Raw genomic sequence first — 17,892 nt, 5'->3', positions numbered from 1 at the left:
GCTTGTGTTATTTGAAACAGGTGGAATCAAATAGCTCCGTGAGGGATATTGGTAGGGTCTCTCTTCGTGGGCCTTAAAGCTTTCGAGTAGATGTTTCATAGGTAAGTAATCTGCTTGTATGTTGGTATATTTCGGGGGTATTTTTTTCGAAACTGGGCACTGACTTATCCAGATCTCAGTCAATACCGGACCAAACTTGCTGCGTTAATTTGAAATCAAGTAGAATTAGTCGGAATCGGACGTCCGTCACTCCAGGTTCAGAGTATTCCGAGAATTGAGAATTTCTTGTTCAAGGAACAGCTACTTGGGGTACAGTACATGTGCGGATCCAGGATAAATTGTTACAAAGTTTATAGATGCAAGTATCCACACAGCTGTAAGTCGATTTGTCTGTGATAACTTTATGTGTATGGGACCCAAACACTGGCATGTTAAATATATCTCATTAGACTGACTAGTGATAGGTCTTCTGGTAGTTTACGGAAAGTCGTGAGAGTTGACGAAATTGCGGACAGTGTTCAGGTTTAGCCGACTGAACATACTCTAAAGACCTCGTTTTTGACATCGATGTCGACTCTCTCTCTCTCTCTCTCTCTCTCTCTCTCTCTCTCTCTCTCTCTCTCTCTCTCTCTCTCTCTCTCTCTCTCTCTCTCTCTCTCTCTCTCTCTCTCTCTCTCTCTCTCTCCCCCTCTGTGTCTGTGTGTGTGCGCGCGTGTGTGTATTTGACAGAAAAAAGAGTTAGTAAACATGGCAATGGTGATATTGTTGATATTAAAGTTACAAATATTCGCAGATAATAATTAAGTATAAGATACCTTTGGAGGACTTAACACAAGGATTAGAGCGGATGTTTTTAATGTTGAGTCAGTCTTCTTTTGAATTAAATATGTATAATGATGTATAATTTGGGTACCGGCTGTTGCATAGTCTGGTTTGGGGTCTAGAATGAGTACCAGCGTCTGTGAATCGTGTTTTTTAACTTATTACTTTGAAAGAAGATTTCTTTCCGCGGAAAGAATCTTAATCGTCTGTCTTGTTTACAAATCCATGTTTGCACAATCTCTGATATTCTTATTCGGATGGTTCTTATCTGCCTCTGTGTTCAAGACTGACAGCTGACACGTACTTTGGTAAGGGTTACTTGATGAACTCTACCTATTACATCAGACAGAAATTGACACAAATGGCGGGCATGAACCAGTATGTCTCACAGTCTCTGAACCACATTATTTCCCCTACTGCCCAGTCTAGATTTTCGCAGTTTCTGAATCTCCTATCTCATTGGGGCTCCATTTCAATTTAAATGGGGTTATTTCTTACTATCAAAATTATATATAATCAGAGACTAAGCGTTAGACTAGGCATGAACCTAAGGCATTAATAGTTATAGGTGATTTTAGCACTTCAAATACTTTTACTCTAATTTTGTTATATGGACTTATTGGCCACTTCAGGAATACTTGGGGCAGTGCTATGTAATAGTTGAACCACATACCTCTGCTCCATATGTAACAATCGGAACACTTTTCATCTTGTGACATGCTGATATGGCTTTAAACAGGAAATAAAGCCAGTTCTGACAAAGGAAACCCGAGGAAGGTCTACGAAATGATTGTATCAATACAGAGATTTCCCTTTCTTTGTATGGCCAGCAAAGATAATTAATCAGTAGCAAACAGTACGTTGAGTTGGGATTGTGAGCAAGGGGCCTTAACTGTACTTGTAGCAAGGCAATCTTTCAGGTTGGTGACATTAAACGCGTATGGCAGGAGACACATCCTTGTTTCACTCCAATGCTGGAAAATCTTTCCACACCCAATAGAAATCTCTTCTTAAAGAGTCGATTGTACAATTCCGACTATATATACTGCGTATGTGTGTTTGAATCACTATGAAACTAGTGATGATACCAGGTGCTCGTGAAAAGGTGAGCGTAAGTAAGTAAGTACGGAAGTAAGTAACCCAAAGCAACAACTAACTAAAATATTACATATTCATCCCACGTACGCGCTTTAGAAGCTATTTACGTTGTATCCATATACAAATAACCACGGTCATTGTCATAGCAGTCACATGTGCATCAATTAGAAAATAACGAGCTAGAATGCTTTATGGGTTAGCTTCCCCGTTGTTGGTCCCAAACCTCTGGCACATCATATTCCACCCGTGAAGATCCAGGTTAGAATTTATCTTCAGTAACCCATGCTTGTCGTGAGAGGTGACTAATGGGATCGGATGATCAGGCTCGCTGACTTGGTTGACACATGTCATCGGTTCCCAATTGCGTAGATCGATGCTCATGCTGTTGATCACTGGATTGTCTGGTCCAGACTCGATTACGTACAGAGCGCCGCCATATAGCTGGAAAGTTGCTGAGTGCGGCGTAAAACTAAACTCGCTTAATCACTCACATCACAGCCTGGCCAAGATCATCTTCCAGAGAGGATGGAGTTTTTAATGGACTAGTCGTGGCGCCGGCTACGACAGCTGCATCACACACGTCCACGAGGAAGAATCATCATCCGATTTCCTCCTTGAAAGTGACAGAGTGGGTGCTTCTGCAATGGACATTGGTCACTCGGTCCCTTCAACCGCCATGTTATTACCAATGTTTATACTTCGACCCATATTCAAGTTTATTAACACCCTTTGACCGACCTAACCACCAACCAGTGCTTTAGACAAATCCAAGTAAATATATGCAGGTCGTTATGATGAATGCTCCATTAAACTTAAAAAAAAGTATATGAATAAGATATCCGATTGATAGTAAATTGACTTGAAATGCCTCAATCGCCTCATTGCTTTTGAAAGACTGATGACGGAAGGGAGGTAACTCCCAATTCGTTACATTGCGGTAAAACTGGACTTGTCGTTTCTCTGGACTATTAAAACATTCACCTAGTTTTGTTTACAGTCGCTGGTCCGTTTGGACGCTAATATGTGCTAGCAGAGAAAACTAATACACTATGAACTGAAGAGCAGGCTAACATCATGGGTTTAGGTCAAAAGACCCACAGGACAAAAGCCCCTTGGTACAATAGCCCCGCGATCAAAAGCCCCTCGAAAAATGACCAAAGCCCCTCACTTTATGTATTAATGGGAAAATAAGATTAAAGACAAGAAATAATTAACAACATGATACATTTTATTGCTTGATAATATAATGATCCTAAATACTATATAAATTAATATGTAATTAGCAAATATTTTTAGAGAATAAAAAATATATATCATCAGACAAATGAAAACAAATCAACAAGAATTATAAATGACATGACATAATAAGTCTGACATGATAAACCATATACCCATTTCCTCCTTGGGAAAGCCTGAGATTGGCTATGAGAAATGTTTGTTTGTCAAGTATTATGAAATATTTGAAACAAGTGTTTTGTTATGAAATACATGAATCGAGGGGCTTTTGACAGGGGTGCTCAAATTAGCGAGGGGCTATTGTCGAGAGGGGCTTTTGGTCGAGGGGCTTTTGTACCAAGGGGCTTTTGTCCTGAGGGGCTTTTGGCCGTTCCCCAACCTCATAAACCCACCACTGATCTGTTATCTTGATATACATTTTGCATCAATCTTAGTCCATGTGTGGATGAGTTTATTCATATGAAATGCTAAATTATAAATTACTCATTAAATTATTTCATTGGTCAGTGGTTTTCGATCATATTATTACAACATATACGTTCAAGTGTGACCCTACTGATCATATTACCGCCGAGATATACATGTAAATCCGAGGTCTGTTCTGAATGTTATTCCGACGAATGCCGATGACACTCCTCAAGTTCGGCACCTGGCGCTCGTTGTGTTAAGCCTATAATACCTCCGACATAGTGAAACATTTATGTGTGCAATTTCCAACATCACCCCTGTTTATATTTACCAGTGCATGCATACAGACCTCATTTCCGTCGGGGCATTGTCTTAACATAGCTGACAATCGTGTCCCGAGCTATTCCCGGTAGAAGCACGCAGCGTGTTGCCTAAACACTGCAGACTCGTTCAAACAATGCAGTTATTGGAACCAGCCTACGTGTCCTGCGACTTAAATGCAAGCGATTTCCTACTGTAGTTCCTATTAAAGTCCCAGGCGCCACAATGGAAACATAAAGTCTTAGATTTTACAGATTACTCCGCAAAGAATGTTGGTGGCCTGTTGGTTACGTATAGGGTGTCTGATGTTGATGTATTGGGTCGTGTGTCTGATGTTGATGTATTGGGTCGTGTGTCTGATGTTGATGTATTGGGTCGTGTGTCTGATGTTGATGTATTTTCTCGTGTGACTGATGTTGATGTATTGGGTCAAATGTCGTGTGACTGATGTTGATGTATTTGGGTCTGATGTTGAATGTCTGATGTTGATGTATTGGGTCGAGGTCTGATGCTGATGTATTGGGTTGTGTGTCTGATGTTGATGTATTGGGTCGTGTGTCTGATGTTGATGTATTCGTGTGTCTGATATTGATGTAGCTCGTCTGATATTGATGTATTCGCTCGTGTGTCTGATGCTGATGTTGATGTATTGGGTCGAGTGTCTGATGTTGATGTATTGGGTCGAGTGTCTGATGTTGATGTATTGGGTTGTGTGTCTGATGTTGATGTATTGGGTCGTGTGTCTGATGTTGATGTATTGGGTCGTGTGTCTGATATTGATGTATTGGCTCGTGTGTCTGATATTGATGTATTCGCTCGTGTGTCTGATGTTGATGTATTGGGTGGTGTGTCTGATGTGGATGTATTGGGTCGTGTGTCTGATGTGGATGTATTGGGTCGTGTGTCTGATTTCGATGTTCTAGGTGGTCTATCTTGATAATTTTAATTCCGGGGAGTCAACGTCTCTCTTAACAGTGACGTCACGATCAGCAGACCGGGAAATTGAATACGCGTACAAAATCATAAATAATTTTGATACATGAATCACGGATAGTTATGTTTGCACTGTGTGTTCCCTAAAAGCAGAACGTATTACGTGACTATCTGGAACTGATAAAGCGAATAACTTACTCAGTGTTTTCCTCTACATCAGTTCCAGATAGTCATGCCATTTGTTAAGAAATACACTTGTAACATGGCAGAATATGGACGAGTGGCAGTGGAGTATTGGGTTGTTTTCCTCGGATGGCAAGTGATTCAAGAGGAATCTGCTGTCATTCATTAAAGTGGTATATCACATTACCGCGCACGCCCTAATACACTAAGTACTAATGATAGGCATTAGGATCTGGATATCTCTAACCAAAGGAACGGGATTTTACCCAAGGTATCTAACAGCAAAATGAAAAACGCCAGCTTTAACTTCCACTTAAGGGTACGTATCATTTTGTCTATATCGCGTAGAGAATGTAAGATTTGTTTGGTAAACTTTTTGCGGCTGGAGTCTCAAATGTATATATAATTTACAACGCCGCTCTGAGTGAATGATTGAGTTAGTTAGTTAGTTTTACGCCGCAATATTCCAGCAATATGGCGGCGAGTAAATAATCTAGTCTAGACCAGACAATCCAGTGATCAACAGCATGAGCATCAACGCCGATGTGTGTAATAGCAGCACCGAGGAGACTAACCTTCACCCTTGACCCCGTGAGGTGATGAGTTATAAAGGTCGAGGCTCTGAGTAATAACATCTCGCCACCACTTTGTCTGATAAGGGGTTCCTGCTCAGACATAACCCGGTACACTTTTATATAAATGGCAGGTGACAAACTAAACTGACGTTCAAAAGAAAGTACACAGGTGATGCTTTAGGATCATTTTTAAACAAACGGCCCTTAAACAACGTGAAGTCACAAACATTGTGTTCGTGCTGCCAAAATACCACAGATATCGTACCCAAAATGGCAGTTTCTTGGAAACCATTCCCAAAACAACAGAGGTGTACTTTCTTTTGTACATCAGTTTGCATAAAAGATGTGAAACGGCGGCAGGAACAAGCAGACAATTAGATTTCGAGTGATCGATGGTGTTTCCTTTGTTTGTACCGTCGAAAGAGGATATGATTGGAATGTACAATTCTTCATGTTCACAGAGTTAAACGCATATGCTGAAAACCTAAATTCACTAACAAACGGGTAAACGCCAGGAATCTGAGTTATTTTAGATCCTGATATAAAGCTGTGGAGTCTCGATATAACTGAAATAGTGTTCTAATGCTTTAAACATCACTCACTCTCTCAGCTTACCAGTAAAACCGCGTCATATGATCATGCGTTGTTTATATGCCATTAGATCTACAGGAAACAATGTGTTCTAGGCCGGAAACAGGTCCTGGTTGTGGTTGTCGTAAAGGAAGAGACTTTGTCATTTCGTTTATCGCATCCTGTCCTTTTTCACATACACATGCTATTCAAACAAGGATCCCACAAGCCCTGTCTCACTGTAACATGACATGTGAGTGAGTGAGTTGAGTTTTACGCCGCGCTCAGCAATATTCCAGCTATATGGCGGCGGTTTGTAAATAATCGGATCTGGACCAGACAATCCAGGGATCAACAGCATGAACACCGATCTACGCAACTGGTATGCGATGACATGTGTCAACCCAGTCAGCGAGCCTGACCAACCGATCCCGTTAGTCGCCTCTTATGACAAGAATGGGTTACTGAAGGTTCATTCTAACCCGGACCTTCACGGATTGTAAAATGACATGTGTTTGTGTAGGTTGTTATTAACACTACGGTGTTAATCTGGTTGTACAGCATGTTTGCAGAAGGTAGAACTGGAACTATACTCAGCTATAGATACGTGTTGTTATGAATGTCCTCACTTCGATATTTGATTCTGGCGATAAAAAATATGGTCCTTTGCCTGGGATACCCGTGAAGATCCGGGATCGGGAGATCAGTCTCCCTGACTTGGTTGACACATGTCGTCGTATCCCAATGGAGTCGACTGATGCTCATGCTGTTGATCTGTTGATCAGTTGATTGTCTGGGTCATATTCGATTATTTACAGACTTCCGCCATATAATATTGCTGAGTGTGGCGTAAAACAACAAGCCAAGAACCAAACCTTCCCCTGTGACAAAATAGGTCAGTTGAATTTAATTACGGCTTCATGTTGGCAGACGCTTGCCTAGAGTAGCCTCCCTTAATTCTATGACCTTGCGTGTATTCCTTAGCCCTTAACCAACATTCTTGCCCAAACTAGTATGACGTTTTATATTTATTACATACCCTTTTCAAGACACAGACGGTCTTTGAATCTATCATAGTCTGTCTCACAGTCCCTGAACCACATTATTTACTATGGAATCCTGGAAGGGACATTGTCGCGTTGTCGCATTGTCGCGTTGTCACCCTCTCAAATACAAGCAAAATGAGGCAAATTAACCAAAACGCGACAAGCGACATCGCGACAACGCGACAATTCGCTCATTTGTCACATTGTCGCTATGTCGCGTGTCGCCCTTTTGGAGGAATAGAAAAATATTATTCAAAACGCGACACGCGACATCGCGACAATGCGACAAATGAGCGAAATGTCGCGATGTCACGTGTTGCGTTTTGGTTTAGTTTGCCTCATTTTATTCGTTTTTGAGAGGGCGACAATGCGACAACGCGACAATGTCCCTTCTCGGATTCCATAATTTACCCTAATGCCTGAACAACTTCCATAAGTATTATAGTAAAGATTTCATTTGCACACTCTTCAGGGATCACATTGTCTTTCACATCCGGCAGCGGTGCAATACGGAATTCGCCTGAGCTCACCGTATTGTGCGGCTGTATTGCCATCGTAAGATTAAATGGGTATGTAATAAAACGTCATCTCGCTAATACAGGAAGATGAATAATGGTTATAAGGTCATCATGCTGACAATTGTCGTTTTATAGTGTCACGTCATCTTGCTGACGAATGGCGTTATACAGTTTAACGTCATCTTGCTGACGAATGGCGTTATATAGTGTGTTACCGTGTCCTGATGGCGTCACTTGTTGCTCATAATTGCAATAACTTGTTTACGTATCCAGATTTGGTAATTTTCAGGCTAGAACGCTAACCGTGGCGTCAAGCAAGAGTCACCCGTTCTTCCATTTACTGTGGGTGTTCTCCAAGATATCTTTATGTGTATGGGACCCAAACACTGGCATGTTAAATATATCTCATTAGACTGACTAGTGACGAAATTGCGGACAGTATTCAGGTTTAGCCGACTGAACATACTCTAAAGACCTCGTTTTCTCTCTCTCTCTCTCTCTCTACCAGCTCTCTCCCTCCTCTTCTCTCTCTCTCTCTCTCTCTCTCTCTCTCTCTCTCTCTCTCTCTCTCTCTCTCTCTCTCTCTCTCTCTCTCTCTCTCTCTCTGGTTCCATTTCCCACATGAGTACAATGTGTGGAGCGCATTTCTGATGTTCCCCTCCATAATATTGCTGGAATATCGCTAAACAGCCTTAAACCATACTCACTTACTCTTATCTCTCACTGGGAGGTGTGGTAGGGTAGTCGTGTGCTTAGAGTGTTCAGTCGTCGAGCCGGACCCGGGTTTGATTCCCATGTGGGTACAGAGTGTGAAGCCCACTTCTCTTTGTCCCCCTCCGTTATATTGCTGGAATACTGCTACAAGCTGCTTAAAACCATACTCCCTGACTCTTATCTCTCTCTGACCGCCTCCGTGGTGTAGTGGTCAGAGCGTCCGCCCGGAGAGCGGAAGGTCGCGGGTTCGATCCCCGACCGCGTCATACAAAAAAGACGTTAAAATATGGTACTTGTTGGTCCCTGCCTGGCGCTTGGCATTAATGGGTACAACAAGGACTGGTCGGCTCGGAGTCAGTATAATGTGTCTGAGTGGGGTATTCATGCTTCACTGTGGCATGGTATCTCAGTGGGCTAGCACTATAAAACCAGCTTAAGTCTGGGCTAGTACAAGCAGCCGCGAAATATTCTCAAGCACGACGTAAACCCCAATTTCACCTCACCTCACCTTCTCTCTCTCAATGGGCATTTTAAGACGGACAGTCAGTACTTGTGAAAACTCGGGGCGCCTGTTCAGAAACAAATTCCAGTGTTTCTTCAGCGTGCTAATAATCCCTTCTCCAGCTCCGGCTCAACAGCCGTCAGATGGTTTTCATTGCATCCCGCGCCATCTTGATGTAATCCGTACATCATGTATCGCCGGGGATGGTGGAACTGTTAGTCCAAGTGCATGCTGGGTTAAACTCTGGCGGAGTAGCTATATCACACGTATACACTTTAGGTGTCGGCCCCGAGGGTCTGTGAAAGGGAGTTAAAAACATATCTGCACTGTCAGCGGTACCTCTGCATAATGGAACCCCGTTAATCCGAACCTCTTTCAATGGAATCGACCGGATTAACAAGAGTCCGGATTACGGAATCGTTGCTTCTATCAGTTGTTTGTATGTTTATGTCGGTGATATTTATGTTAGTTGTCTGTTTCTAACAGATTTGTATGTGTGAGTGAGAGTGAGTGAGTGAGTGAGTATGATGCTTTCCGGAATGACTGTTCTACTATGTTAATTATTGATGACGTTTTGACCAGGCACAACAGTGCGAGGTTTAGTACAGATAAAACCTTTACTTTAAAAGGGACTGACCTTTTGTTACAAGAACAAATACTAATTCTTCCAGAAACAAATGGTTAAATATTCGTTTTTACCTCGGGTTTAACCCCAAAATGTAAATTGTTCGCTGGGCATGCTCAAGTTTCTGGAAACGACTGTCAGTTAAAATAATGTCACCAGAATATTTAACGATATTACCCCTAGTCTGGCACCAAATTATCAGATAGAGCAATCTCGTCATTAAGCTTCTATAAAGGCCTTCATACTGAACTCGTCTCACCCTGGAACATTCTGTGCCAGTTGATCTAACGGTTTTTAGCCTAGCCACACACTCTGAGAAACTTCAAGCAGAGACTGTAAGCGCAGTATTTTGATTTTGGTTCCAGCTAGTTAAAGTAAATGTTGTCACGGTTTGAAATCACATATGGAATAACTTGAACCTTGCTTGTGAGGGGACCACGTTGCGTCTAGAGGTCCCGTGTATAGCCCAATATAGTCGTTTATACATACATGTAAACACGCCTGGAAGAAATGCTATGGGTGACTGGCGTTCCAAGAAGCGTGATGTTCTGGACGAGGAATTGTACCGGGTACCGATTGTCTTGCAAAATGTTCTGGATATATTACTTGGTGTATGACGGCGATTGTGGAATTCGAAATGGTAAGTCAGAAGTGATGTTGTTAAATATCACTGTCTCTGAGTAAAAATTGTTGTACGCCTAGTCGGTATTGGTGAAAGAATTTCCCATGACCCTTACGCTCCTCTTTCCCTTTAAAGCATCATTGGATGGTGAGCACTTTAATGTCCCCGCTATGAAGTGCGTGGGAGTTCCAAGCTGGACCACAACGTTTATATAATATAGATCTGTTTACTTATGACTGTTACATTGAACGGTGGAGCTGTTTATAGTATATGATTGACCGTCTTGAACTCACTCACCCACCCAATCATCGCCCATCCAATCACCCAGCCATCGACTCACTCATGCATTTCACTCACTCACTCACTCACTCACCCAATCAACACCCATCCCCTCACCCAGCCATTTTCTCGTCCACTTAATCACCTACTTACTCACCCACTCACTCATCCACCCTCTCACCCATCCACCCACTCACTCACCCAACCACAAACCCACTCACTCGCCCAACCACCCACCCACTCACTCACTCACTCACTCACTCACTCGTCCACCCACCCACTCATTCACTCATACACCGACTTACTCACCCACCCAATCAAAACCCATCCCCAACCCTACCACTTACTCACCCACTCAATCGCCTACCTACCCACCCAACCACCCTCTCACACATCCACCCACCTACTCACCCACCCACTCACCCACCCACCCACTCACTTATCCACCCACGCACTCACTCACCAGCTCGCTCTCCCACCCACCCAATCATCACCCATCCCTCACCCACCCACAGACTGACCCACCCATGCACCTACTTATACACTCACTCTTTCACAACTTAGTTTCAGTGAGGAACGAATCTGCTTCTTTTTATCAGTTTTCTCAAACCTGATTAAGTTTCAACAATATGGAATACAGTCGGTACGTGTGACTGTTCCCTTTTTGCTCTTCCACGTGACGAAACAAACATTTATGAGGTCACGGAGAAAGAAAACGATCCCCATTGTGTGTATACTGTTGCCCCGAAGTGGAACATGACGAAAATTAATCCCCAAGCAAATCGTTGAGTTGCATGAAAGCCTATCTGGCAACATGCCCCTGTGTGTCGAGGTAGCTGTCAAAATATGGGTCCACTTTGGATTTGATTGGCAACGGGGGAAGTAGCCACAAGTCGTGGAAATGAACACGTGAGTCCTCTCAGCTCGCGGAAGGATAAACGCAAAGTTTGCCTTAGGTGCGGAAGGATACATAAAAGTTAAATCCTTGCTCCCGTAATTGATAGATGAATGATCAAACATGGCGGCAGAAATTTGGGACGGAAGGAATAGGAAACTTTAAAGGAACGTGACTGAACCGTCGCTATACAGTAAGGGTGGGTTTAGAACACTATTTCAGTTATTTCATGACCTGTCAAATGGTTAGCGATCCACTAAATACAAGAAGGCTGTATACATTTACGCTTTGGGTATTGCATGGTTTTGTTTGATTGCATGTGGTGTAACGCCGCATAGGATACACAATGTTCCAGCTGTTTCAGTTTGTTAAGGTTTCAACATTGCTCGTGTTTCGTGTAATTATACTTTATATTTAATGAAACAGACAATTACGGAACCTCTTTAACAAAGGTCTATTTGTTGTGATTAAAGGCTCTTTCTCTGTACTCGTGATATCTACATAATCATCTGTTTCGTGATAAAAAATCAACTGCCAAAAAAGCTAATTATCTTCATGTTTATATTTATCTGGTGCCGCTGAGCGTCTTCACGGCCTCCTTATCAACCAGACAGATTTATGTAGGTTCGCAAACCACCACCCGCCTACAACTTCCTCGGCTGCATCCGTACAAACATTCGGCACTTATCGGAAAGCAATCCGAACGTCACTCTCAGAACCTTCCCTGTACATACTGGCTCAACTTTGATAACATGCCGAGAATGTTTTCTTTACGACTGTGGGACCCCTTAATATATCAAATTTCGCCTTATTTGCGAAAAGTTTGGTTACAAACACAATTTGTGGAGCATAAAACCTCACGTACCAGCGGCCCCGCCTTGTTAAATTAATACACTGGAACCGCGGATTTTTTTTTTTCTGCGAGTTTCAGGAATTTGCCGTCCTTGGAACTACTCGGATATTGATTTCTGGTTTCAGAGAGCTGTGCGAGTTTTTTAACTTAGGGCAGGGCGTGAATAACTTTTTCCAACTTGGTTACAGTAGAAACAAACAGTTTATATTCGACGTTTGTTAATAGTATTAATTTACTGTTATCCCAATGGGGACCATAAACTAAAACCATGTCATATCATATTTGGAACCGGTATTCGGACCCACAATAAGGGTCTAAGACGACTAGGGGACGCAACTCCACAAAACGAACTGCGACATCGTAGACGACTTGTCGGCCGTACCCCGTTAAGAGATGCATTGCGTAGAGCGCGGGAAAGTGCCCGTACGTGCGTACGATGGACATCAAAGTGCGCGTTTAAAGATATGACTTTGTGATCTTTCGTGTATTATGAAGCAAGGAGTGAAAGGTTTCTTCATTCGTATGCTTTGTTACAAGCTAACCCCTTTTATCCGAAAACCACTCCTTCCAAACTCTCAATACTGATGTCAAAATATCAGTTAATGCATATTAATCAGGCGATTTTTTAATCTGGTCGTTTCCCTTGAAATAACGGGTTTCGCTCTGTGTTCCGGTTACGCAACTATACCGAGTGGATCTGCATATAAAGTAAGTGGGTATGGTATTACTCCGCTTTTAGCAATATTCCAGCAATATCAGAGTGGGAGACACCAGAAATGGGCTTCACACATTGAACTCAAGGAAGGAATCGAACCCGGGCCTTTGGCATGACCATCGAACACTTTAACAACTGGGACACCCCAGCGCCGCCCGGATAAAAAAACCCAATACCGATAACCGTATATAGGCATGGGGGAATTATATCTTGTTTGCTTTAAGTCTTCTCCAGACAACACTGTAAACATGACAATGAAATTCAACACTTTCCGCAACTCACCGTTCCCCAACGACCTGTTCCCCCTCTTCTGATTATCCGTGCTACCGTGTGTCATCACGCCCTCCCAGGGGGGTAGAACGGTAGCGATATCTCTTGGAAAGCGATTAGCAGCATCCAATGAAGTGCAGGGGTTCAAGAGAGGGAGAAATCGGAGACAGGTTTTTGAGATTCTGAAATATTTCCCAGTCATACTTCGGTGTTTGTTAACGTTGGACTTATGCTGGCTGGGTGCAAGAAGCAATCGTGGTGGTAGGTGCATTTTTACAATATTCGCTATGACAGGCTTTGGAATATGATTTATGATGGTGCAGCTTGGAGGTTGGTTTCGGATTCAGGCGATGTACATTAGCATCTCAGAGATGTACTGCAAATATGTTGTTTTGTGGGTACAGGTGACCTACATTTTTGTTTTGTCTTCTTGCAAATCATTGATATGGGGCTATATTTCCATTACTAATATATGAAGAAAGTTCTATCATCAACTCTTCACACAGTTTTCATGCTCTATATCTATGTCAACTAATTTTTATTTTTGTCGCGCGAAAAAGATTACTGTATTACGGTCTTTGTTGACATATTAATCTCTCAAAGATGCAGAACTTTCTGTTTAAACATCCCTCCCAATTTGAAAGAATAATTAAGTTCCTGTCATACAAATATATAATGTTTGTCAGATTTCAAAATTATACAATACGATGTAAATGTGATATACTATTCACACTTTACTAAGGATCAAATCATGGATTCAACAGAAAACTATGATGTGGGGTCAAGTATGGTTTAAATATCTAAGCTTATTGTAAGCATGGATCCTAGGTTTCAGTATGTCATTTCATCTTGTGGATCCCATACCTGCTATTGACAGGTGTTGTTTATTTGTCAGTGACTCGTTCCATGATTTGCAAAATGGTTGATTGGTGCCATGAAAACCATTTTTATGGTTACTCATGTATCAAGTGCATAAGGTTAGAATAAAGTGGCTGTCTGCCTAAAGAGGGGTTACCATATTATTATTTATCCAGTTCTAAATGAATACAAGTTCATATTATCAATCTACGTTTAAGTAAAGTTGTGAATTTTTGTGATCCTTATCAAAGTGTGAGTAGTATATATATTAATTTGTGGAACATTTTACCGAACAGTAAATAAAGTGTCATTGTTCGATGAGGACAAAATCTGACAATGTTCATATTCAAAAGTTTGTAACGGTGGTTCCGCTCGACGTCATATTCTGGCAAGTACGAATGTTTCGCTTCACGAACACGGCATCAATTATGGCCAACGACCAAGAAAATTGTCTTGAAGAACGGCTCTTGTGTGAGTGATATCACTCATTGATTATAGTTCCAGCATGGTAAACAAGAAGCTTGGAAATGTAGGTTAAGCACATAACCAGCGGCTCTGGACATTCCAAAACATAAAGGAAGTCTCTGGTCGTAGAATACATTTTATGACAAACGTTTAATTTGACCTAGATTTTTCAGCAACTGTGATTTATGACACTGAAGTAGCAAGAGAGCTAATATGATTAATGTCATACTGAGTTAGTTAAGGCCCTGGTTATTATTTTACGTGTATAAGTTATATGTGTAGTTATAACCATAAAATATAACCTGTTAATCAGGAGTATACAATCTCCAGTGAAATCGCCGAGAGCAACAGGTTTCAGGATGAAACCCAGGGAGCTGGTAATGAAGTCACTTTATGATTACTATTAGTATCATGTGTAGTCTGAGGTATACATATACACCTTTCATATATACATCTTTCATATATACATCTTTCATATATACATCTTTCATATATACATCTTTCACATATACATCTTTCATATATACATCTTTCTTATATACATCTTTCTATATATACATCTTTCATATATACATCTTTCATATATACATCTTTCTTATATACATCTTTCACATATACATCTTTTCATATATACATCTTCACATATAATACATCTTTCATATATACATCTTTCATATATACATCTTTCATATATACATCTTTCATATATACATCTTTCATATATACATCTTTTATATACATCTTTCTCATATATACATCTTTCATATATACATCTTTCATATATACATCTTTCATATATACATCTTTCACATATACATCTTTCATATATACATCTTTCATACATACATCTTTCATATATACATCTTTCATATATACATCTTTCATATATACATCTTTCATACATACATCTTTCATATATATATACATCTTTCATACATCATCTTTATATATACATCTTTCATATATACATCTTTTCTTATATACATCTTTCACATATCTTTCATATATACATCTTTCATATATACATCTTTCATACATACATCTTTCACATATACATCTTTCACATATATACATCATCTTCATATACATCTTTCATATATACATCTTTCATATATACATCTTTCACATATATACATCTTTCATATATACATCTTTCATATATACATCATACATACATCTTCATACATACATCTTTCATACATACATCTTTCATATATACATCTTTCATACATACATCTTTCATACATACATCTTTCATACATACATCTTTCATACATACATCTTTCATACATACATCTTTCATATATACATCTTTCATACATACATCTTTCACATATACATCTTTCATACATACATCTTTCATATATACATCTTTCATATATACATCTTTCATACATCTTTCATATATACATCTTTTCATCATCTTTCATATATACATCTTTCATATATACATCTTTCATATATACTGAGTATACATCTTTCATATATACATCTTTGATACATCTTTTACATAACATCTTTCATACATCATCTTTCATATATACATTGTGGTATTATACTGGTATTCAGTTGCTATAAATATAAATAATAATAAATATATCTCTACAGGCACAGCGTACAGCAGAACAGTACAATACCCACATCATCATCAGCTAAGTACAATCATCAGCTAAGACACATCATCAGCTAAGACAGTACCCGTATCATCAGCTAAGACAGTACCCACATCATCAGCTAAGACAGTACCCGTATCATCAGCTAAGACAGTACCCACATCATCAGCTAAGACAGTACCCGTATCATCAGCTAAGACAGTACCCACATCATCAGCTAAGACAGTACCCAAGACAGTACATCATCAGCTAAGACAGTACCCACATCATCAGCTAAGACAGTACCCAAGACCGTACCCACATCATCAGCTAAGACAGTACCCATATCATCAGCTAAGACAGTACCCACATCATCAGCTAAGACAGTACCCGTATCATCAGCTAAGACAGTACCCACATCATCAGCTAAGATAGTACACATCATCAGCTAAGACAGTGTATTTTCATCAGCTAGCACAGTATCTTCATCATTTGCTAAAACAGTGTATTCATCAGGTAGCGAGGTACCTACATCATCAGCTAGCACTACACTCACATTACCTTGTACACTGTTTCACTTGTGAGAACTATGGCATCGTGGCAATTCACTGCTACGAGTCTAATCAGTGGAAATCACTGTCAGGCCACATGAAAACATGGGAATGTTCACATCTCGTTAATGTCATATTTAATGTCATATTTAATGTAGCTGTTTGACAAATATCCGGGAAATGGGTTATCATCATTAAGCAGAACCATATTTCTTGGCAGGCTGTATATTTGTAAGTTTGCCAGTCGCCGGTTGTAGCCAAACAAATGTATATCTCTCACCCCCACCACCACCTATTTCGTTTTCAGTGGGTCTTATTGACGATGTTAGTTGTCAAGTTTAACGGATGAATGATAACATTGTCTGATGTCCGTTGTACTTACAGTTATGTGTGTGGGCAAAAAGACTTTCCGAAATATAGGAAGTCCGTATAAGCTATTTTCTGTACTCTGATGGGTGTCAAACCAAAGTACCTTCCCACATTAACGGCTCGGATTGAAGACTTTTCGAATCGATGGCCAGTTAACAATTCAAACTACTGTATGACATCCAGTGAACTGTTTTAGATGAAGAAATTCTTTCGTTGAATGCTTTGTCTCCCCCCCCACCCCCCACCCCCCTTTGAAAATTTCTGGATCCGCCTATGCTGTATATCAAAACGATGGTATAGTCAGAATGCTTGTTGACTAGAGGCTTTAACGCACCACGCTCGTCTCCAAAAGGTGATACCCAATGTATTTTCGACTTTTTGCACTGAATTTGCAAAACGTGAAAATATTTTTCTTTCCGCCCCTGGACCATTTATTTCAAACAGTTCTTTTCACCTCGAAGTTCGCCTCGATCAGCTACAAGATTGTTTATGTTGAGTTAAACATTAATCACTCACCCACTAACTCTTTTCAAAGTTGATCCAGTTTTTTTCTTCATGTTGCGTGCACGTTTTATCTGGGTTCTTTGTTATCCAATAACCATGTTTTCTTTGGGTACGTTACGTTTGTTTTGCCTGTGTTTTGTGCACCCAAAGTGTTAAATTATCAACGCTATCGGTAAGTACACTATATACACAGTAGATGCTGTTGTTTCTGTTTTTCCTCCTTTCAATCAAACAGTCTTTTTGACGCGTACACACATTTTATGCTTTTTGAAGTGTTTCTTCGGCTGCGTAGACAAAAAATCAGGAATAAAACGTATTTGTTTTGGTTCCTTAAAGCATAAAGGACACGTGCTCTCTTGAAAGACACA

At 40.5% G+C, this 17,892-nt stretch overlaps 1 protein-coding gene and 1 pseudogene across 5 annotated transcripts in view; both read left to right on the top strand.

The window, feature by feature from the left end:
• LOC124255546 (carbohydrate sulfotransferase 15-like) overlaps positions 1-17,892 on the top strand; it is a 63,455-nt gene that overhangs the window by 12,293 nt on the left and 33,270 nt on the right. The window contains exon 1 of one of the 5 annotated variants that reach the window (XM_046689486.1): positions 4,959-5,320. The exons of 2 other annotated variants lie outside the window; for them this stretch is intronic. The gene's annotated coding sequence lies outside the window, so the exon portion shown is untranslated. Of the gene's footprint in view, positions 1-4,958; positions 5,321-9,917; positions 10,192-13,367; positions 13,447-17,892 lie in introns of those variants that run through there. 2 more of the 5 variants (XM_046689487.1, XM_046689484.1) reach the window with 2 other exon arrangements.
• On the top strand, positions 1,892-4,822 carry LOC124255533 (annotated as a pseudogene).

Source organism: Haliotis rubra, unplaced genomic scaffold (assembly GCF_003918875.1).
Source record: "Haliotis rubra isolate DU_JTF1 unplaced genomic scaffold, ASM391887v1 Scf602, whole genome shotgun sequence".
Taxonomy (NCBI): domain Eukaryota; kingdom Metazoa; phylum Mollusca; class Gastropoda; order Lepetellida; family Haliotidae; genus Haliotis; species Haliotis rubra.
Note: the sequence above shows the minus strand (reverse complement) of the source record. Positions and strands in the feature narration are given on the sequence as shown.